At 46.3% G+C, this 22,518-nt stretch overlaps 1 protein-coding gene across 4 annotated transcripts in view; it reads left to right on the top strand.

The window, feature by feature from the left end:
* Positions 1-22,518, top strand: part of drp2 (dystrophin related protein 2) — a 102,248-nt gene that overhangs the window by 24,727 nt on the left and 55,003 nt on the right. For 3 of the 4 annotated variants that reach the window (XM_057042434.1, XM_057042431.1, XM_057042433.1), the window contains exon 2: positions 8,747-8,926. The gene's annotated coding sequence lies outside the window, so the exon portion shown is untranslated. Of the gene's footprint in view, positions 1-8,498; positions 8,613-8,746; positions 8,927-22,518 lie in introns of those variants that run through there. The other variant, XM_057042432.1, reaches the window with a different exon arrangement.

Genomic DNA, 22,518 nt, shown 5'->3' with positions numbered 1-22,518 from the left:
TTGTTGTTTTCCCACCGTAGATCCGCGCTAGCAAGAATCTGCGCCGCCGTTTTAATGTACTGTGACCAAAAGGCTGGCTGACATCACGGATTGATTTGTTATTCGCTGACAAGTCAAACCTTACTTCAATAAATAATCAGCCTCAGACCTTTAACCTCTTTTGCTCTGGATGGTCCTTGAGAAAATCTAGCACTCCGTAGCCCATCAACCTGTGTAAGACATCCCGAGTCAACAGAAAACCCATTTCAGCGGCACTGTGGGTGATAATAGAGCAGACAAGAGCAGACAATTCTCTGAGAGGACAGATTCCTCCTCCAGAATATCACTGTACTCATCAGGATGTGGTGTGATGCTGACCTGCTGGGTAATTGACTTAGTGAAGCCCTCAGGGTGGGCTGGAAAGAGAGCGCACATAAAGACTGTGACCTCTCCTGAAAGCGAAGGCCTTAGCGTTGATGAACCACCGCACGCTCCTGCAAGCCTTCATAAAAAAATGCTATCAGCTATCACGGCGGTTAAAGGTTCAAAGGGACCCAAGTTAACGCGGGTTGCGTGTTGCGTCACGCGTCGCTAATTTTAGCCATCAAAGGTCGCCCGGCGCGGACGAGACCTTAAAATGGTGAATGGAGGAGATGATTCACCTGAAGGCTTTATCTTCCAGGGAAAAAATGAAAATTCCTGCCTCAGTAATAACACGGATAAGGGGACAGATCGGGAGAGGGAAGGTGTGTGAGAGGAACTGTGAACACACCTGATTCTTTTGACCAGGACCGAATTCCAGCCTGATTAGAGAGCCTGAATGGCCTCTGGATCTGGGAATGCCTCCTGGTGGGAAGAGCTGATTCCCTGAGCTGGATGGGTCATTTGCTTGAACTCAGCCCAGAGGAGCAGAGATGCAGATTTGGAGAATATAGAGTCTAAAATCCCAAAAAGGCGAAGATGCCGTCTGTAATTAGAGGAACATACGAGGTTCCACCTGATGAGCACACGCCTGCTGCCTAACGAACTTGTTATTCCACAGCTCTGCGTCAGGGGTGTATTGTTAATGGGCATGAAAAACAGATTGAATCTAAGAGTTTATTGACCTTGGTGGAAAAGTCGTACCGTCAGCGAGCGCAGCAGCACGAGGGGTCACCATGATTATTCATAAGGAGCTGTAAAGTTTGTGGTTACGGCACCCATGTGGGAAAAGAGCTATTTAAGAGGTGCAATCTGCTAGAGGAAGCTCTCCATGACCACGGTGGCCCCTCAGCTATGTCTCAGCATCCAGACAGGGATCATTACCAGCGAAGATGGCCCGCAAATAATCGGAACATTTACCCCTCTGGAGAGCTCCAGTCATCACACACTGAGGGCAGCAGCTTCCCGTGTGGCTGCGTACACGGCCGGCGTGTAACGTCCCGACCTTTGGGAAGGGAAATCGTTTCTAGTTGATGGGGAGGGGGGTGGGGGGGGGGCTCCCAGAAGGATGCAGGTTTAGGACAACGGAAACAGTGGTCTGCATAGGTGAAACCTCAGAACAAGTGTAGCACAGCAGCACAGCGTGGAACCGTAGCACAATGTGGCACGGCAGCACAAAGTGGCACAGCAGCACAGCGTAGCACAGCATAGCACAGCAGCACAGTGTAGGACAGCAGCACAATGTAGCACGGCAGCACAATGTAGCACGGCAGCACAGCGTGGCACAGCAGCACAGTGTAGGACAGCAGCACAATGTAGCACGGCAGCACAATGTAGCACGGCAGCACAGCGTGGCACAGCAGCACAACGTAGCACGGCAGCACAATGTGGCACGGCAGCACAGTGTGGCACAGCAGCACAACGTAGCACGGCAGCACAATGTGGCACAGCAGCACAGTGTGGCACAGAAGCACAACGTAGGACAGAAGCACAACGTGGCACCTGCAGCACAGCCGCACAGCAGCACAGAGCAATGAGACCTGCCGTTTGGGTCCCCTTTGACAGGTTGGACACCATTTGTGCGTCAAGAAGGACAAGAAGGGTCCAGACTGTCCCTGTAACAGCCCCGTCATAGTTCAGGGGGCTGAATGAGGGATTCCCTCATATCTGCTTCTGTTCCTTTATCACCAGAACATTTGTCCAACTGCCGTATTTGTTTTTGCACGTGTAACTTCTGCCCATGGCGTTATGGTGACATTCGCCAGCGTAGCACTCATGGAACCACTCTACTAAATGAAATGCTAATGCTAATCCCACTGCAGTTATCCGTGTATTTTTGATTAATGTGGTCTCACTGGAATGTTTGCGCGTTGAGTCTCAGTGTGTCTTCAGGTTTGGAGGAAGGCTGCTGCGGGACTTTCTCACACGCCGCCTTAAGAGCATTTTAGCCGCTGAGTCGTTGATGCTGGGTAATAATTCAGCGAAAGCGCCCGATAAATTCCAACAAGCTTGGATGGATCGGAGGTCATGGATGTGTGCAGCCAGAGGTCAAATCCAGTTCTCCTTTGATTGATTATGTAAGATTGTTTTCATTGGGATTTGGACAATACCCCCATTTGTGTTGATGTGTTTTCTTTTCTTTCCATCACAAAGAGCAGCCATGTAAAGTTCTGACTGATGTAACCAAATGAAACCGGCGCTCAAACACACTCTGATGTATTCACTTTGATTCTTTTACTCCAATGTCAGTATCGGGTGGGACAGGAATTAATAAAACATACAGTACAGTAGTGAAGTGTAATTAATAAACATGCATTATACAAGCCTGAGGATTACGGCAGCGCACTCTCTCACAGTATATTGAATCAGAACCCCTGTCGCTATGTATCACTTCAGCCTCGCCACCTCCTCGGGGTTCCAAACGACACAAGAAAATTAGAAACGCGTTCTTTCGACTCGTTCAGTTTGTATATTTGTATATTTGCTCCAGCTCTGTAATTTCAGCAGGAATAATTCAAATAGGCTTTGTGTCTTGGCTAAATGAAATTAGCATCTCGTTCATCGGGAACGGGCGATGAACCTCGTGCGCTCCAGCGAAGGCTCGGTGTGCAAGCTGCTGTGAATGAAAGGAGGGTTACCGAATCAGCTGGAAAGGGCCCAAGTCGGGGGTTTACGCTTTCCATCTTCCTGGAAGTACTACGTCTTTGACCTCGTTAGCTTGATGTATGTATACTCATCCTGCAATTTGGTGCATATTTTCCATTAACACACATGCACTACATCCATCACAGAACGTAAATAAATGTGTTTTGGATTTACTAGCATCAGGACTAAAATCCCTGCATGTATTGGCTGGTCTCGCTTTACTTGTTGGTCATGTTGCTCAACACTGCCCTCCATGGTTTCTAGTGGTACTGCAGCCCTTGCTCCCTGTCCTTCAGCTTTGGGTAAAAACATGAGAAACATGACAAAGCGAAGGCCAGCATGTCTCCCGTACATCATTAAAAAGCACGCCGTCCAGGTTCTTTCAAGGCCACGATGAAAGTTTAATCTGGCTCTGAAAGATTTGAAAAACATTAAAGACGACTCTGCATTTCTGAACATGTTCTTGTTATTTAAAAATGATTTTTTTATGTTTGAATTGCTGACGTGAGCTACTTGAATCCGCGTAATGCTACTGTAGGATTGAATCCATTCCATAGGCTGACTGCAGGGACGTATGGGCCGTTGCTGGCATCCATTAAAAATGAGCGAGAATGACAGCGAGTGCTCCCTGCGCTTCGCTTCTCATTTACACGAGCCTCAGCTTAATGGGAAGTGTTGGACCACGATGGCTGGCGTGTTCCTGACGTCTCCTGTGTTCGTTATGTCTCCGGTCCGTGTCCTCGCCCTCCCTGAATGCAGGATGTCCCCCCATCCTTTTATCTCTCTATCCCTGTGACCTGTCGTGCAGTTTTATTCCTCCTTTCTCCGTGTTTCTTTGGGAGCGCCATTTCTCCTTCGCCTCCGTCTATTTTCTTCTCTCTCATTGATTGGCCCCTTCCTTCCCCCTCAAGAAATGCAACCTTTTAAACTCCCAGTGTAAACCCATCTTGATTACTCTGTGTGTTTTATTCCTAGGGGTCGACTCCGTCGTCAGACAGCTTGATTTTAATCTCTCGGTCCTTCCAGTAAATTACATTAAATCAAACCCAAGCAGCCCGTATCGCACCGCTGCCATCAAACGTGTCCCTGCACCTTCCATGAGTGAGAGCGGCGGCGCTCTCACTGACGCGACGCTTCATTATCCACAGCCGGCATAAAAGCAGGGATGCTGGGGAAGGTTGTTCATGCCACGTGTGCTCGGCCCTAAACTGACGAGCAGCCTCTGCAGCGGTGGGACTCAACCCTCCCGTCCCCGTTGGGATGGGGGAAGGCTGGCTGGCAGGAGGAAGCGTGAGAATCGCTCGGGGCAACGAGTGCCCCTTATCCACCATGAAGAGTGATGCTTTGACAACCTGGTGTGCTGCGTGAAAGCCGCCGCAGATTGGATCCCTTTTGAAATGTTGTTGTTGGAAGCCGCAGGCTACGTGAGTCACATGACAAAGGAAGGGAACGGGGAAATTTGTATTCCCTAATACTACATTCAAAGAAAAGGCCTAAATAAGTTGCAGAGCAGAGTTTGCGCGGTCTCCCGGTTTTCTCCCAGGTAGTTCCCCTCCAGAGCCCAACGACACGCACACGGTAAACAAATCACGTGGGAGTAGATCTACTGGAAGCTGATCAGGGATCAGGTCGCTCACAAACAGCCCCAATGTTGTTGTTTTTTATTGAAAGAAAACAAAATGCTTGTGAACATGTGAGAACGTAGCATAGGAGAACCGATAGAAACTAGTGTGAATGTGTTGGTGGGTGGATAAGACCAATATAGAAGCTCCTTTAGCTACACTGATGGCGCTGGGAGCCATTTTCCTACATCTTGGTCCATGAATTCTAAATTCTTTCTTCAGAGTTCTGCACGACAATGTCAGGACATCAGTCTGTGAAGTGAATCTCAAGAGGACGCCGGCTACGCAGGGAGACTAGAGCACACATGATTCCCCCAGAAAACCCTTAAAGAGAACAATGAACAAAGTTAAATCCTGGGGATCAGTCAAAATCCTGGCTTTTATTCAGAAGGTTACAGCAAACACTGAAATCCAGAGTATTCCAAAAGGGTCAGAAGCTTAAATACACCACTACAGAAGGAGCAGAGCTTCAGACTCAAACCGCTTGACGTTGACGGTAAGCTTGCTGGGAACTTGAGGGGACCCTCTGAACCCGTTCAGCCAGTTATTCACAACGTCAAACGTCACCAGTGTCCCATTCAAATTTGGATCGATCAATTTGGCAGCACTAGCTAATATACATAAACTGATTGAATACGTGTGGAGTGCCGCTCCAGCAAAATTATCCAGGATTTAGGCCACAAATGACAACAATAGGAAATCGCTGAGGGTTGAGACGAGGCTGCAAACTGTACGACAGCAAGCGTAACAAAAGTAAATCATTTGTTACTACTGAGAGTTGACATCGCTATCCACATTACATTACTACCCTCATCAGAGTGGAAATAATCTCAGCAATCGGGTTTTCTCTTCTGTTCACGTGCACATTATCAGAACAGCAGAGGTTCTGCTCCTGGTTCACGACACTTGAGTGTCTCAAAGTGGAAGAGAAACATTTTCTTACGGTTTAGGAGACAAAGTTAGCATCACATTGACTCAATTATTTTTCGTCACTTTATTTTCACGTCTGGCAAAATGGGTTTTATCCAAGTGAAAGTAGGCACCACCCTGAAGCTGATGAAAGGTGCTGATTGGCGTCTGGGGTTGACAGTTTAAACCAAATTGTTGGTTTTAAATCTTTTATTTATTTATTTTTCAAAATGACACCTTTTCCCAACTGTTAAATTTACTCCGAGTCGCATCAACAACCGCCGCCTGCCTTCTGTTCTGTCTCGGGCCTGGTACGGTGCTCTGAGATCTCCCGTGTTGTCGTTGTCTAATTCAATAAAGCTGACATTCATAATTCAGCGGCTGTCGCCGCCACGCCGATGCTAACAACCTGATGTTCTCACTGGTTATGAACACATTTGTTTTAGAGCAACACAGTTACTTGCCAATCTGTTTCCTAGTTCTATGAAGCTACGACCACATGCTGTGCAGGGGCCGAAAACGACACCATTTGGTTGTTTTGTTGATCATTATTAATGTTTCGCATGCTTTTGTGGGACCGGAGCGGTACGGCGTTGCGTCTGTGGCTCTTTAGGCCCCCTGCTGTTTCCTCCTTTGGGTTGCTGCTGATCTAATAACAGAGATCCTCCTCAGCAATTGACTTAAATCTGATTTTATTTTGGCTTTTTTATATCTGAAGGAGGAGGTGCGTTCGTGAGCACGGCTGCCTCGTATTGAGAAGAGTCCTGGTTTGGTTCCAGTTCAGGTTTTCCTACGAGGCGTTTGCGTTGCGTCCCTGCACCCGGGATCCCTCCCACAGGCTCCAGTGACCCTGATTGGGGCTAAGCAGCGGCGAGCGGGAAATTGAGGGATGAAAGCTACACCCGGGTGCTCACAGTGACGCAGCTGTGGGCCGACTCTGTTGTTCTTGCTCTGACATGACAGGAGGTCGCCCACCGAGGGGGGGCGGAAGCAGCGTGACGAGAAACGACGCCGTCTGAATGAAATAAAGACCGAAATAGAGCCCCAAATCAATTCTTCCCCACAGCAGTCGGTCAAGATGCAGAAGGTAGATTTGAGAGTGTTTTTTTCCCCGCCTGCGTAAAAGATGAAGGCACTTATTGAATCCACGGCGGTCTTTGGTACGCACCTATTCACGTCTGAGCAGGAACAACTGCTGCGCTAAAATATTTTTATTACTCTTATAAATAGATATGGGACAGCAAAGGTGCTTCCTATATAGGGTTTATGATGCTAGATCGATCATTAATTACTGTCATTAATATCACAAGTCTCAGCTTCACAGTCTAAAAAGTGCACAAGTCCATTATATTTGATATTTACACTTTATAAAAAGGGATATTGGGAAGTATTTCTACGGAATCAGATCTCCAGAATATTATTCCATGTCTCGTCTGAAACTTTAGTCACCCCCTAGATTATTTCTTCAATATAAAATGCCATAAAAATGAAGGAAAACTATTTTATTCTTCCATATTCAGCACTCGGTGCTTTTAACTAATAATCCATATCCGCCATTATCGGACCAGATTCATTGAGCCATATATCCTCAGAGCACGCTCGGAAGCTTTTACTGTCCTATGGTTCCCCATCTCAAAAATCTGCTCCAAAATCAATTTGATGTCATTCATCTGAGGGAACATGAAGTAAATGGGTCCATAAAAATCGCTCTGCAGATTTTTTTCCCCCCCTTCCCTCTCTTTAGCTAATTAACGTTGCTTCCGGAAGTTTATGGTGTTTGTTTTGTGTCGGTTTTTTGTCCAAACCAGTTGTTGACAGACTAGTTCTGTTTACTGGAGGCATGTTGTTGGTACATTATAAACTAGTGCTGAGAGTGCAGCCCTCTGCCAAGCAGCTCATTTCCCCACATATTGCGACTTACACCCGAAACTACAACACTCCAGTTAATTGGAACACCTTCAATGACTGTACCTCCGTGTATTGCTGGTCCTGTATTTGAGGATGAGCCTCTGGAAGGTCTGATGACTGAAGCGGCAGCTTATAGGCTCTGGTTCCGATTAGAGAAACAAGGCAGATGGAGGGAGATGTGAGATTTCCTCTCCTGGAAGTTGTTCAACTCAGAAATGAGCTGCTCATTTTGCCCACATATTGTGACCCTTGGCTTTGAGCCGTGGAAGATCAAAGGTCACAATCCCTCCGGATTCTGGAACCCGCACTGAAATCATGAGCAAATTTCCTGAAAATTTCCCTGAAATCCAATTACAACTGAGTTATTTTGCTAACAGAAAAACAAGGGCCGTCACATAACCTGGGTGGAAGTCAACATACCCTGCAGTTTACAACACACTGAACGCAGTAGTTTGACCTTTAATCCCGTCGGCCCAAAGGGAAATACTCCTGCACATTACCTCAGCCTTAACCTAAACGCATTATTGTGTAATCGTATTTATTTAGAATCGCTTTTAGTGTAGCTCTGAGGAAGAGTTTTCTATCTTCCTGCCTTATTTATTATCCTCATAAAAACCTTCACTTCTCATCCTGACCGTGCACCGTCTCCCGCACAGACTGCTCGGTCCGGGCGCACCGAAGCAGATTAATGCGGTTGTAAGCGTTGATTAATGGCCAGGACGTGAGGCGTAGTATCGGAGAAAAGACTCCTGCCGCTAACGTTGCAGTCCGACCCCGGGCGGGGACAGCGCAGCTCTGCAGGGCTGCGGTGGAGCTGGAGCACCAAACACAATCTGGGGAAGCAGAGGGGACACTCATTGGCATTCCTCCTGCATCGCCACGCTCCCTGTTTCTTCCCAGCGGGCAGCACCCAGTGGCTCAGTGGTGCTATATTCCAGGTCTGAGTGTGCTGTCTGCTGATAATAAACAGCCCAACACACGGGCCAGAGCTACAGAGGTGTGCTGAATGAGAGCCTGGCTGCCCCGCTCTCTCCGTCTCCTTCAAAGGTTGGGCGAAACCGTTGCTTTATGCTCGCTGTCGCCGGGCTTTAAAGCTCTCTGCTCGCTCCGTCGTTCAGCTTGTATGAGGTGGGAATTAGGAGGGTTTTTCTCTGGCATTTCCAGTCGTCCCGAGCTGATATAAACTTTAAACCCAACAAAGAACTGATAAGTCGTGCTTGTCGCCTGCTCTTATCAAAGATCCTTCTGTTTCTGCTCCGTAGGTCCCTCCCCGCCCTCCGCCTGTGTGAGGAGATCTCTGCTTGGCTGCTTGCCCTCGCTCAACATTCAGGCCTGTCGCCCCCTCCCCCCCCTCCGCCGGCGCAAGGCGTCCGCAGAAACGTTGGCTCGATTCCAGGGAGGCTCTGATCCTGCAGCTACGTCAATCACGTCTTCACCGCTGGGTAGCTATCCAGGCTCGGTGCAGACCACCCCTGCTTTTCTACTGTTCCGGGCTGGGGAAATTGTTTTTCACTCCGTTTTATCTGTGCTGGTTTTGTGCATGAGGATTTTCTCCACCCAGGCGAGCGCTAATATGCACAAACACAAAGCAAAGATGCAAGGCGGCTCCGCGGGAGCCTTGAGGGGGTTTCCTAAGAGCTGATGGGACTGTTTTTGTCGGACGCGTTGACCTGTTTGATTCTGATTCCAGGTGTGGTTTACTGGACTGTGTCAAACTCTACAGCAGGATTTCAGAGCGCGGTTCAGCGGAGTGGATAAAAATCGGGCCTTTGGTTTAAGCGTGTCGCCGGCGTTTATCAAGCCTGGCGCAGACACTGAAGACCCGCAGGCGAAAGTTGTTAAAGCTGCATTTATCAGCCCTATTTGCAGTCAAATAATAAACCACAAACAGCAGACCACTGTAACGATCAGCACTTTGCTGCCTTTCACTCCTGCTTTTCTGCTCTCTAACTAGAACAAACCTGCTGCCGCCAGCTCCACGATGAATAACTTGTTTAAAGAGAAGCAACTTTTGGCTCCAGCCAACTCCGCAACTGCCGGTGTTGCGTTTATGGGCTGATTTTGCCAGCCAAAAGTCCCTTATTGCGTCTTGTGGTTTGTTTACGTGAGCGCAGATCGTTTCAGTTTGTCGTCCCACTGATCATAATATTCGGCCTCCACTGCGGTCTGGGGGGAAGGCAATTTTGGATTGGAATCGCCTCATCTGGTGCCAATTTCTTGCCATTATGCTCCCCGTGCACCTGCAGTCTGTCAAAGTTTCTGGAGAAATTCTTTCAAATTTGAAGAGAACTTGCAGAACGGCCACAGGAGAAAGCGAGATTTGCAGCATCCCGCGCCGTTATCACCAGCCGTTTGACCTCATAAATAGGACAGTTTCCAGCTGCGGTGACATTTAAATCACAGGCTTTGGGTTTAATGGGCTTTTTTTGTGTGGCTCTCCACACTTGGGATGATTTGATAGGGTTTGGTCCGGTTTTTGATTTAAGTCTGCGGGTTCTTTACAGTGGACAAGGAAGCTGCGAATAGACGGACCAGCAACAGGGTGCCAGCTGTGTTCAGCCCATCAATTGGGGGTGATATTCACAGAGATGGAGGGCTGAGCTGAGCTGAGCTGAATATACATCGTAAACACATCTGTGCGAAGCTAAATGAGGCTAAATAATAATGACCACTTGATGGTTGGGATAAGAAAACGAGGCTAAGTCCTTTTTCTAATAAACTACAGCAGAAGGACAGGCAGTAGAGCAACCTGATAGAGAATATCCAGGAATTAAAGATTTTCAATAATTGCAGGTAAAAACAGCAGCACCGTATTTTCCTGTGTAATTTTTTTTAACGTCATTTGTAATAACACCTCATTTTATCATCCTGTCTCTGTTAATTATTTCCCCTTTTCTTCTAAACTGCCTTGACTCTCCGTCCTCCCTCAAGAAAACCCTCAAATGACCCGACTGCAGCTATATTTCCATCTCCTTCCTACACATAAATATTCCCACCATCATCATTTAGTGTCCTGCTCTGCTCTTCCCTCCAAATATCCTCTATTTCGTTATCTTGTCCACCTACGTCCAGTCTTCCTTCCATGCTAATGTCTGAGTTAAATAAATCAGCTCGGGGTTTGGGTGACATTTAACTGCATTTGACCCTCCAGGCCAAATTCAACGCTTCTGTTATGCCTCTATCCTTGATACAAAATTACCAAGCTTTGGCTCTGTCTCCACAACAGCTCACCAAATAAGCCTTCCAACAAAGATGGACCTTACAGTTGACCATTTTACGCCACTTACACCATAATAAACCTCCCAGGAGTGGCAGCATCACCACTTTAACATTTAAGCAACTAATTAGCACCCGTAATAACAGTTTCCCTGCTAAAACATTGAATCAAATCAGTGGCTGCATATGTGACAAGCGTCAGTGATAAAGATGCTGTCCCCAGCTGGCTAAATGTGTTCTGAAGACACATGGGGACAGAGTTGTCCTCTGTCTTCCCCCAAGTCTGTGTATTTAGCAAAGTTCCATTTAAATGGACTTCTCTGTTCAAATGGGACTCGACAGCATCGACAGCACAGGTCACAATGGATCTGTTGTTTTCTGATCCGGATTTGTATCAAATTTTCTTGACTGAACAGCCGCCTCACACTTAAAGCAACTTTGGCGTCTCTCTGCAGCGAAATGGCAACGATAAACATGGAAGACCAACGATGCAGTCAGCCAGTGGTCAGATAACAAAGTCTGACATAATTAGCATTTGGGGTGACATATTTCCAAAGGATGTTGCTGTTCACACTGTTTTTAAACCTGGACCGTAGGGACGAGCTTTAATGGCTAGTAAACATAAACTGAGCATGTGGGTACCTTCAGGAGTGGACAACAAAAGCTGCAGCGGGGATGAACACCCTGAGTTAGGGCTCCCCCTCCTGTTGCGGATGCCAAATTTCACTAAATGCAAACAGGAAAAGCTCCAGTCAGGCATTTTTGGGTCGCAACAGCCTTAAAAAAGTCTGTAAAATCCTGTAAGGGACTCAGGTTTGGACAGGAGGCTGAAGCTTGTGTGAAGAGACACAATGAAGCCGCGGATATTTTTAGAAGGCGGACTCAGGCTTGTGCCCGAGGTTGGTGGGGAAATTAGTGCTGCGCCGCGTTCATTCAGTTATCTAAGTGTGGTCACGTGGAAACGTGGCCTTGCTTCAACTGTTGCGCTGCTGGTGTAAAATTTACAGCCGGTTTTAATGTTTTGTGTCACTTCAAGATTTATTTTTCGTTTCGTCCTTCGCTGTAATAACACATCTCATCATGATTTGATGGCAAAAGGAGAATATTGCTGAGCATGTAAATGTATCCTGTTTAAACACCTTCCACTGTTATTCCTGTACTTTTATTCCATTCAGATAATCTCTCAATTGTCAGGTCAGATCATTATTTATATTCCATCTCGGTCCGACACTGTTCCGTAACAGAGAGGCGGGAATCATTTTAGCATTTTCCTTAAATCAGGGTGAAACAATTTGTGCTCTTTTAATATCTGCGATAAATATCTTTCAGTAGAGTTCTGGTAGCTGCAGTGAGCATGAAAACATAAATGAAAGTGATCTATAGCTGCTCGGCCATAATCGTTCATGGATCAGTCCAGTTACAGTCAACTGGTTTTATTTAATAGATGAACAGGATAGAAAAAAATGTCCCACAAATCCGAGAAGTACCGGTAATGATTTAATCAGTTTATTTTTCAATTATATATAAATATATGCAAAAATAGATCTACTGACTGACTGTTTAAGCAAGATTTTCCAAGATTTGTACAGAAATGAGTTAAAAAAGACCAAGAATTTGATCTAGCCTCACCTGAATGGTAATAATCAGACCAATTCCAGTTTGTTCACATTAACAACAGGTCTCAATTTAATACAAGTTAGTTAAGGAGTTCCACAGGGTTCTTTGCTCGGACGCATACCCCTTTAGGCCATTTTTTTGGACCTTGTTTTTAATTAGGCAGTAAAAATATATGCATTGGTCTGCACGCTACCTATACTTAGAAATAATGCTAAATGAACTCCAACCATATGTTCCTACACAGTCTGGCTTAAAAAGAAAAAAACTCAGTTAATTATACTTGAGCTCACCCATGCCCCGTGAATCGGGAGCGACCGAAGCGCAGGCCCTCACCCATATTTCAGCACCGCGTCGTGGAGCTGGATCACAAAAGCACGCGGCAGGTACTACGGCTCTCCCGAGACCACGCAATTCAAACCCATTACAGAGCACAAGGAGTGATAATTAACGTGATGGTTGAACAAAGCACCCAATACTCCTACGATTTAACACCACGTCTTCTTCATTCGGTTTGTATCCTTGCAGGAAGGATGTATGGTGTCAAAATATTTCCCCTTCAATTACTATTTTCTTCTTTCCCATCTTTCCCTGGAACTTCACATTAACTACTCGTGTAACAGGATCTGATTTCATTTAAAAAATAAACGATAATAAGGGTTTATAGTCCTATCCTAGACTGTAAAGTTTACCAGATCTGTTTCTGGTTTTGTGCGAGCCGAGTGACGTGGATGGGCGCATCATGGCCGTAAAGTCACTAAAAAATTAAAACCGGAGTGTTTCACCGATGCAGCGGAGCACCGTGGCGCTTCTGGGACGCTCCATGAATGAGGGTGGAGGTGTTTCTCAGGGCACGCCGCAGACACACTGAATGAAATCAGCCTGACCTCTACCTCGACCGTGAGGAGCAACGGGGTCATATCAGGATATGTAGTTCAGTTTTTCTACAATAAAAGGTTGGCCTGGTCAGGAATAAAGTGCTGTTCAAAGAATTCTCCAAGAATTTGTTTCTTTCATAGCTGGACTGTTGTATTTCATTACCTGCTTGTTTAACAACTCCTTTAACCCTCCTGCTGAACTAAAAATGCTGTAAGGAGATTACAAACTGGAAAATTAGGAGATCACGCCTCTCCAGTTTTAGCCCGTCTTCATTAGCTGCCTGGAAAATCAAGAATAGATTTTAAAATCCTTACTTTCAAGGCCTTCAATGACCAAGCTCCACCTTATTCAAGACCCTGTTGTACTATGGTGTGAACGTGGATACACAGGCTCACTTTTTAGTCAAAGAGTTTCAAAGAGTAGCATAGCATAGCATAGGGTGCCTCAGAGATAGTATTAATAAAGGATAATGGATTATATGTATCCGTTACTTATCTTGTGCTTGAGCCTGGCCCATCTAAGAATATGACCAGCGTATTAGTAATGCCGCATCCATTTAGACTATTAATCTGAATTAAAACGTCCCTGTATGACCATTTACACACGTACAGTCGTTCATCTTGTTTTCATCTATCAGCGATCAAAGATTTAAGCACTTTAGCGACACGGCACTGTGACTCCAGGCCCAACACACCTCAGAAACTCGTTATTGCTTCTTTATGTGAGGCCCTTTAATGCGTTGCGGCGCTCAGCTGCTGAAATTAGCCTCTCCTCGTGTTGCTGCGCTCGCTGTCAAAGAAAATCCCCAGCCGAGTGTGTGCAGGAATAAGCTAATGTGGCAGCACCCTAACCACTGTATTCATATGTTAATCGGCACCCAAGTAACATGAACAGTAATTTCTCCTCAAGGTTTATCCCCTTCAAAGCTCGCAGCCCGGCCATTATTTCTCTGCCTATAACCTTTGCATAATCTTATACTATAATCCTTGTGTTAATAAAGCATAAAGCATATGATTACTCGGTACATCTAAACCTGGCTAAATATATCAACATCGCTGTAATGTCTTTTTCTATCTTTGAGCACATAAATGTCTGTGGATGAGCCACGAAGCAGCTCTGTACAGAAGAGGTCAGTGATAATGTAATCATTCACTGTCTTCACTGTGTCCTGGTGTCCCAAAGATACTCAGCGGCATCTCTCTCTCTCTCACACACACACACACACACACACACACACACACACACACACACACACTACTTTCTCTTCTTTCATTTGAATCGCCCCATTTTCAGTCTTCCCATGTTGTCCTGCATCTTGCGGCGCGCCACAGGCTGCCATTCATACGCGTTGTCTCCCCGAGGAAGGGCTTTCAGCGTGCACGATGAACAAACGCGAAACTACCCCATAACGTTCTCCTTTTTCTCGCCAGTCTCCCTTGTCGGTGTCACATCTCTCACTTCTCCTCTTCAATTCTTTATTTCCCATTTCACTTTTCATGTAGCTCATCCTCATTGCATGTCGCCTCCGAGAAGGATGGGTGGTGCTGGGGGGGTACTGGAGGTGGTAACGGAAGCCATATATAGCACCTGGCTATACACGTGCCTGTCTGTGTGTGCGTGCCCGTGTGCGTGGTTCATTAAAGGTATGACCTGAATGTGTAACATTTTTGCACCTTTGCTTCAGGACTTTGGTCTTGATCTAATAATTAAACACGCACACACACACACACATTTTTGATATCCTTCATTCTGTTGAGTTGATTCTATTTTGGCGATACGATGATCTAATGTGCGTATGCAAGCTTTCAAAAAACAACCGGCTCAACGCGGATTTTAAAAATACCCTCATCCGGAAATGTGTTCCACAGCGGTTCTCTGATTATCATCTCAGTCCCTGCAGAACTTTTTTAGTTACAGTATTCTTCTAATAAAGTGTCCAGACTGACTTTGCAGATCTATATCTGGATCACAACCAAAAGGAAATCAATTCTTCCTTGGCTCACTTAAACGCCTCAATGCAGAGTTCCACAGGGTTCTGTGCTAGGACCCATGCTTTTTTCCACACCATGCACACCCCCTTTAGACCCCATTATTAAACAATCAATGCTAGAAGCCACTGCCAGACTCCAAACATGCTTCCTGTGATGTCCTACTTCTAAATTAAAAATTGAAGTAATTTTAATTGACTCTAAGCACCTTAGATACTCTAATCATGTGAGCAGAATTTTTTTTTAATTTTTTATTCTTGTAATAAAATTACCAACCTGTCCAGATCTGGATCACAACCAAAAGGAAATCAATCCATCCTTGGCCCATGGGCAGAGCACAAAAATTAACATTAAAGTTGCTAAAATGTGCATATTCACGCTTACACACAAAAGCTCCAGTTTGTCGATGGTGGAAACAATAGTGTACATCTGTCTATTCTTCTTCTTCTGCTTAATGAAACGTCCCGCTCATATTTTGTGTATGATTTGTTTACACGTGTGCCTGTGTGTATTTTCTCTCCGCTGATGGAATATCTCACTCTTTAGCAGCCGTGCACTGTAATATAAAATCCACGCCAGCAGGCAGCCACTCACAGAAGCCTAACAGGAGCTGACATCTCCCTCGTCAGAGACAGATGCTCGCGCTAGTTCCCACACGACCTTTCCCCCCTCGTCCGCCCGCCATCTAAATTACGTTTCATTCCAGTTTGCAATATTTGTCCCATCACTTCCTGTCTGTGAACAGCGAGGCCTGTTATCACCATTCATTAGATTCCTGATATCATCAGGAACAACATTATCACATGACCAGCGGAGTGTGACTTACATTAATAACTTGTTTTGAAGCTAATTAGCTCTCAATGCACACATTTTCATCAGCAGACAAGCGGCCATAAATGATATCATGCGCGCAGCATCTTACTGTTACAAAAAGTCGTCCTTGCGGATGGAACGCAAATGCATAATGTAAGCGCAGTATTTTAGAGGAAAGAGAGAAAAAACACTTCTGCGAAGGTGGAAGAAGTTAAAAATTCATCTGGCTCATGTATGATAGATGTAGCAGGGACTGCAACTTTTCCTTTTTCCCCCTCCGCCAATTAACTGCCGGATTACGAGCTCGGCCCTGAAGAATATAACTGATAACTGATGTGGAAAAAAGTTATTTTCCAGGAGAGCAAAAACGTACAGATGACAAAAAAAGTGTGCGTGAAAGCAACAGCTGCAACAGTGTACAAGCGTGTGTAATGTAGCGTACAGTGAAAAAAGAGATTTTTATAACTGGCTCACCGCACCAGGCTTTAGCGGATCAGCACGTCATACTACATACATTTATACATAAATAGACTGGATGGAACAGGATGTCGCCGAGGGCAGAGATAGGAAATGTGACTATCATTATTGTATAAATTCCATGCATGGCACTGGAAAAAAATACAGATTCAAATCAGGGTTTGAGAAGATGAGTGGTTTCCTTCTAAATGGAGTTTTACAAACACAAGTGGCTTTCAAGTCAACATTTCATGATTAGGTATTTATGGCGGCTGTATAGAACAGCAGCAGAGAATGTAAATCAGCCACCAGAAGAATATAAATAAATAAATATAGCCTGTTTTACCTACGGTATATATGAAGTTAATGCTGATTTATACTTCTCTCACAAATTACATTTAACTGTAACTTTATATGTTTCTGTTCTGTGGACATCAGCTGTCTCTGCTGCTTTTTGGACTCCGGCAGGGCTGTCCTTTGTCACCGGTTCTGTTCATAACTTTAATGGACAGAATTTGGGGTGCAATCAGATGATTTACAGGTCAGTCTATGCTCCCATTCTAAACGCTGGTCATGAACTTTGGGTGGTGCTTGAAAGGTCAAGTCGCGGATACAAGAGGCAGAAATGAGGTCAGAAATGAGGTCCTTGCGCAGGGTGGCTGGACGCCACCTGCGTATTGGGAGGAGCGAGCTGAGGTGGCTTGGGCACCTGTTCCGGATGCCTCCCTAGGGAGGCATTCACCAGGAGGAGGCCCCAAGGAAGGACCAGGAGACGGTGGAGAGACCGCGTCTCTCAACTGGCCTGGGAGCACCTTGGACTCCCCCTGGAAGAGCTGGAGGAGGCGTCTGGGGTGAGGGAGGCCTGGGCGTCTGCTGCCTCTGCGACCCAGGCCCGAATAATGACGAGATTCTGTAAACAGGGGTGGCGATGCCGCGGAAAATGATTAGTAGGTCAGACTTACGGCGACTGCAGAAGATGATGGACAGGATCACAGTTATTTTCCTACCTTTCTTGACGGCATTATTCCTTTCAGGGTTACTGGGAGGGTGCAGCATATGGGCCAAGGCAGGGTACCTACTCATCACTGGGCCCCCATTTGGCAGTTCAGGACCTTGGAGGAGGCACAACCTCCTCCTTGCAACTTTTTTCTGCACTGGGGCTTGAACTGAGAACCCTCCACTTCTCAGCCCAGTCCCCTACAGACTGTGCTACCACCAAACCAGAACGTGCTGGAGGGACTACATTACCCATCTACCCCTGGAACACCTGGGCAATGTCTCAAAGCTGCTGGGGAAGGTGCTGGGAGAGGATTCCTTGCTCAACTGTCTGGATAACAGGAAAACAGAACGGAAGTCGTCCACACTCGTCCACATGGATCCGCCCGGCTGACTCCTTGTTGAATTCTGGCTGTGTGGACAGAAATGAAACAAAAGAGCAGAAGAAAGACGTCTCAAGTGTACGAAATGTTTGTCGTCTGCTGCACTTTTCTGCACTGATACGACACATCAATGAAAAGAATTTACCGCACTCAAGCGCTGAAATGGTGTTTTGATTTAGGAGAGAACCGCGTAGCCTCGACCTATGCCAACGTTTATATTGCAAAACAGACTTTGTAATCATTCTATTTCCTCAGTCCCTCGACCGAAAGGCACTTTGCCATCATTTACCTGTGAAGGAGTCGGGGAAGCATTCAACGCCTTTCCTTTCATAAAGGCGAGACCATTATGCTGTGTGCAACAGGAAATAGGGTGGAGATGACTGAGCTGGATGGTGTGTTTACGTGACGCCGACACTCTGATGCGTTATGAGCCATTAGGGGAGCCATCGACCGGGACACGAGGGGGAAGAAGCCATTGATCTTATGATTTTATATGTTTGCTAATAAAGACACGCAGATGTCAGATTCTATGTTTGTTGACACGTGTGTGTGTGGGGGGGGGGGGTACACTGCGCTGTAAATCAACCCATGTTTAGCATTCTACAGACACCTTCAGTGCTAATCCTTTAGCACAGTAATTGTTGGAGTGAAGGCCAGAGGGTCATTTGGGTGGTATCTATTGGTCCTGATATCAGAACTGAATTGCCCTTCATTAGGGAGAAGTTAATCCCTGCTTAAAGTTGCGGAGGCCGTCAACACATTCATTATTGCGTAGCCTCGACTGCAGAAGGGCATGAATGAGGCGATAAAGACAAGTCTGCTGTTTTTAGCCGGAGTTTAGCAGCTGCACTAATCTGTTGGCCAAAGTCCCGCCTGTCAGGAAATTCAGAAAAAAGTAGCTAAAGCAGCTACACAGCAACGTTATGTAAATAGTGTAGAGTGCGAGCATTTACTAATTATACATTCTGAATTTTAAATGTACTTTCTTTTGAGTTTGTTCTGCAGTGAAGTCCAAATTCCTCTTTGACATGAATGGGAGAATGAAGAAAACTACTTTACCAGACTCGAAATTATGAGAAATAACGACATTCTAAACATAAACATCATAGCAGATGGTTCCTTTCCATTATTAATTATTCCTGATATGTAGAGTAATCATAAAAGGCATATATATTATAACATTAATAATTTTAATAATTATATAATAATAATAAAACACTTGATCCAAGCTGATAACCCCAGTTGGAAAGTATAATTACATAAAAGGATACTGCTGATTACAGTTTACACCAAGGAATTTAGGCTTTATCTATATTTAATAGTGGCTAATTACTCAAACTTGAAACGAGAAACTAATACAAATGAAATTTTAAGTGATAAAGCTTATCTTTTACAACAGCTACCCTAAATTATTTTAACTAGACTTTACATCTGATGTATTTATGAGAGAGAAAAAAAAGCTTATGAAAAGTTTCTTTTTTCTGTTGGTTTAAGATGCAGGTGTGATCACATTATAGGTAAAGTCATTACAGGAGGCTTAGCTTCTTCTGCCGGGTCCTGTAAGCAGCTTGGGGTTCAACACCCGAGGATTTATATCACATCTGGCTGTGAAGGAATGCTGCTGATGTTGCAAACCTTTAGCCGCAGAATCGGCCAGGCAGCGTGCTAAATTCCGAAGCGCTGGGAAAATGACAGCTTAGCGCGAATCCCTCAAATGTCTGATTGAACAGCGGTGGTGGGCCAGCAGGGCAGCTGTGAAACGTGTATCAATCAGTTGCGGTAATGTTAAGAAAACAGTCTTGCGGGAGACTCTGTCAGCAGAAAGATGTGCCCCCGAGATTTAGCCGTCGGCATGAAAGATGACAGGTAGCATCTGAGTGACGGAGTGGAAATGCACACCCGGCCTCGCGTCACACGCCGCACTGACAACTTTTAGTATATGTGATGGCGGCGGGAGTTATGCGGCTTGGTGAAATTGGACAAACAACTAAATAAACCTCTCTTGCTATCTGTTACCCGGCAGTGTGCCCAACTTGACAGGAATATGACTGGCCCGGGTCATTATTCGTGTGGCGGACACCTCTGCCCTGCAGGGTTCTCCCGCAACGCAGCGTCCTGGTTTAAAAGCAGCTTCCACATAACGCCAGATCGATTAGCGCGGGCCCGATCAGTTACTCCTGACCCATGATTTCCCTGATGAGCCAAGGTGCGAGCAGGGTTGCGAAGCCGGGGTGGGGATGGATGTGCGGACATCATGTGATTGAGCGCACTGTCAAGGCACCTGTGGTCACGGGGCTCGAAGAACTCCTCTGGGAGGGCATGAATAATGTACACAGTGGGCCTGACTGATGGGTAGTGTAATAAACCGAGGCAGAATAGCGTGACCAGAAACCCCAGCGATGTCTGACGTCTTAACCAGCTTGCCAGAAAACCCACAGACGGTCTGGAGGGGAGAGATTTTTTTGAGTCTCTCAAGTTCTGCATTTAGAGTGAAACTCTGCTGCTTTCATTTAACATCTGAAATGTGCTTGTAGATTTAGCCCAGCTGCACTTCACGTTGTTTTATTTAATGAAGTGTGACGTAAACACGGGCTCGGATAAAGGAGGCTGTACGTCGATCAGCGGCGGTACTTGAAAGAAGCCCAAACAGGCTAAAAAGTGGGGTGGAAACAACAGAGGGGGACGTTACTCAAGTGATCAGGCATTCAGACGGCGAGTTATGTAATGGAAGTCTGCGGTCCATGGTGCTTCAGAACAAACATCTCCAAAAAATATCGCTGCTTTGTCAAACGTCTCGCCGCATCTAAAGCAAAAGTGTCCCAGATGTTCTGAAGAGCCACACTTTAGATCATGTTAGTCACACAGAGCCGCAGCCACGGCACATGAATTGGAGGGGAAATAACGCCCACAGACAAGCCCGGGATACAGGTGAGGCTCACACAAGGTTCCGTTCCACACTCGCCTCACCGGCACATCTCAACAGGAGAAGCCCTGACCAGATGACACCTAGGTGAACAAAGCCAGAAATAAATCCAAAGAATGTTCCCCTTCGACCACACTCCTTTGGCCGTTTTGCATCTCCCATCGCACTTCCTGATTTACCTTCTTGCATCCGTCACCCTCGGCAGGGTCGGCGGCCGCCGCCATTAGCATTTGCTTTCCCCGAGAGGATTTATCTCGCAGCCACTCGGGGCGGAACAGCGATCCCAAAACATCCCAGTGGAGACCGTCACGATCTGCATATCATCAAGATCATGGAAACGCTGAAGCAAACGGCTCAGAGAGCACCTGTGGAGGCAGGTATCCCATCACCAATCGAACAGTTTTAACCCAGAACTCAAGCTTGTCTGATAATCCATGCTAAATCAGACGCTCTCGGAGCCGGGGAACATCAGATGGTGACGGTGGCTCAGGTGCACGCAGGAGATAGGATATGTTGTTTAATCTGCTCCAGCCTGCCGGCTCTTTCTTTGCAAGCGGAATTTCAAATTCTCCCCAGCTCTGTCTTTTCTTTCTGTCTGACTTGCTTTGATCATGTTTTTTTCCGGTCCTCTCTACACCGCCGGTGTTTGCTGTTGTGCTTATTACCTTTGGGGACCCTATATGGAAAATAAAGCCACAAATATAAAGTTGCCCGCTTTATTTACAGCGTTAATATTTGGACGGTGACGGTCAGGATTTTCCACTCTTTTCCCTTCCTTCCTTTTCTTCCCCTCGTCGCTGGGTCTGACGCTCGAATAAATGGCCAGAAAGTGAGCAGTTGGGAGTGAATCGATCATTTTGTCTCACTCTCGTGTCACGGACATACACCGCCTGGCCCCGGTGTGGCGTCTGAAGGTGCAGGGGGGCGGGGGGTGTGAATCAGGAACTGGGGCTGTGCCTGTTTTTGTTACTCTTCCCTGGAATACCAGTTGGGCTGCATTCTCTTCTCTTCTAGCGTCGTTCCTGTACGACCCTCCTCCACATGTGAGTCATCCTCCTGCAAATGTCGCCTGGTTTCCTTCAGCGCCTCGTCCTCCCGCGCGTCTTGCCCTCGCTGTTCGCCACCGAGCTCTATTCCTCATCCGCTTCCCCATCACTCCCATGTCTCATTAATGTATTTCCTTGTTGCTTTCATCGCTCTTTCCTCATCGACTCACCGTGTCCCTCGTTGCTCTAATTCCCCCCCGACGCTCATTTCCGCTCTTCATTTCTGCCTTTTGTGCACATTAAACTGGTGTCGGGTTCATGGAGACAGTTGGGATGTATTCCCCTCCCTTCTTTCCAGTGGGCTTGAGATAAAGAGCTGGTGCTGACAAGGGAGAAGAAGAAAGGAAGTAGCGCATATTACTGGAGCGAGTGAAACTTTTTCTGGGCTGTTGACAGGGCACCAACCACCAGTCTCCATGACAGCGCTGTGATGTTCAAAGCGCTCTCCCTGTCCTCGCTTACTCTCCTGCTTCCATGATTCCTCACTCGAGAGACGGCATACGTTGCGTTGCTTCGGGCGTGAAGCCACTGTGGCGTTAAAGTTTTGATTCCAGCTTCCCAGACAACAAAAGTTGCCCAACTGTGTCCGTGAAACGTTTCATTCCCCCCCAACAGCGCAGGCAGGACTCATTATTTCATGGCTCAATCATGTCTCTCGGTAACCTTAAAAAAAAATCCGCGCTCCGTCTCTGCGTGCTCTAGCTCCTTTTGTGACCTTCA

The sequence above is a fragment of the Takifugu flavidus genome, chromosome 9, assembly GCF_003711565.1.
Source record: "Takifugu flavidus isolate HTHZ2018 chromosome 9, ASM371156v2, whole genome shotgun sequence".
In the NCBI taxonomy this organism is placed as follows: domain Eukaryota; kingdom Metazoa; phylum Chordata; class Actinopteri; order Tetraodontiformes; family Tetraodontidae; genus Takifugu; species Takifugu flavidus.
This window is presented reverse-complemented; position numbering and strand designations above follow the sequence as displayed.